The sequence below is a fragment of the Bactrocera dorsalis genome, chromosome 1 (assembly GCF_023373825.1).
Source record: "Bactrocera dorsalis isolate Fly_Bdor chromosome 1, ASM2337382v1, whole genome shotgun sequence".
NCBI classification, from domain to species: domain Eukaryota; kingdom Metazoa; phylum Arthropoda; class Insecta; order Diptera; family Tephritidae; genus Bactrocera; species Bactrocera dorsalis.
Genome location: NC_064303.1, coordinates 66739386 through 66740855, shown reverse-complemented (window position 1 = coordinate 66740855; position 1470 = coordinate 66739386). Strand labels below are relative to the sequence as shown.

Genomic DNA, 1470 nt, shown 5'->3' with positions numbered 1-1470 from the left:
TAAAAATTCAAAATGTCCGCTCTGAGTAGAGAAAGCTGTTTTTTCCTATCTGCCGGATCCATTTCTATTTGATGGAAGCCTTGCGCTAAGTCTATTGTTGAAAAATACATACACCTACCTAGTTTTTCGAATTTCATCCATGTTTGGAATGGGATACCTATCATCGTTAGTAATACTATTGAGCTTGCGAAAATCGACAACAATCCTCCACTTCTTTTTACCTGAAGCATCTGACTTCTTTGGTACCACCCAAATTGGTGCTGAATATGGGGAATCACTATGTTGCACACCCTTGCTCAATATGAATCTATCGCAACCTTGTCTGCGAAGATGTTCGAGTAGCAAGGGAAGAGGTGACAATCGGCGATCGTTTCTTTCGGCACAGCTCGGATTTTCTACCAACAACACAATGTTGCCATGCTTATGCTATTGTTGTTTTTGTAGAACAATGTTTCAATTTTTGGTTGGTGACATATTCACAAGTGTGCGCATATGTATGTTTGTATGCTTGCACATTATTGAAGTTACACTTCTTTTTCTTCCGTTTGTCTTTCATTTCTGCGAATTCTCAACTATTTTGCGTGACTTTTGTTTGAAATACTCTGCGTTAGTCTTTGAAAAATTAAGACTATACTTCACAGAATCATTTCTAAGACTAACTCTTTATTTACATTTTTTTGGAAATCGACCCGCGATGACGAGGTATATCGTTTTATCTGACAGCGTGAGGTTTAAGAACTTCATTTCTAATTTTGTCTTGTGGCATATTAGAAATGATGTTTCTTCGAAAATCGTTCGCTTACAAAGGATAAAACGACTTCTGAGTGGTGATTTTAATGAATAAATTCCAAGGTTTTACACAAAAATAATGCAGTCAATAAGTACATTACGCTTATGTACGCTTGCGCATTATTTTTCTTTCGTTTGTCTTTCATTTCTGCAAATTCTCAACTATTTTGTGTGATTTTATTTCTTTCGTTTCTGTTTAATTTCTGCGAATTCGTTGTGTGACTTTTGGTTGAAATACTCTGCGTTGGCCGTTGAAAAGTTAAGACTATACTTCTCACGATCATTTCTGTAGTCAGTCCAGAGAACTTAAAAGTATAGATAAGGTGCAGGTTCGACTGCGAACATTTGATAGATTCACATTCACCGCATTTATTAACATTGTAGGTCGGAATTCGCTTCACAATTTTAACATTTTTTACAATTCTCTCACATATTCTAACCGAGAATATGAAGAGACATAAATATATGTATGCATGCCCATGATGATATGTACTCGCAAACAGAGAATATTGAAGAAAAATGATTTCTTTGATATCCCATAGGAAATATGTATGTAGAACTTTTTTTATTTTTTATTTATTATTTTTCAAATTTTTTAATGTTAATTTGATCTTATCTTATCATAACTCATTTTAAATATATAAAAGATTTACCTAAACATTATGTTGATATTTTCATTAA

At 33.7% G+C, this 1470-nt stretch overlaps 1 non-coding gene across 1 annotated transcript; it reads left to right on the top strand.

The window, feature by feature from the left end:
• Positions 1 to 624: 624 nt before the first annotated feature.
• On the top strand, positions 625 to 829 carry LOC125775875 (small nucleolar RNA U3). Its single transcript, XR_007421425.1, has one exon. It is a non-coding gene; the product is annotated as a small nucleolar RNA U3 (small nucleolar RNA).
• The last annotated feature ends 641 nt before the right edge of the window (positions 830 to 1470 follow it).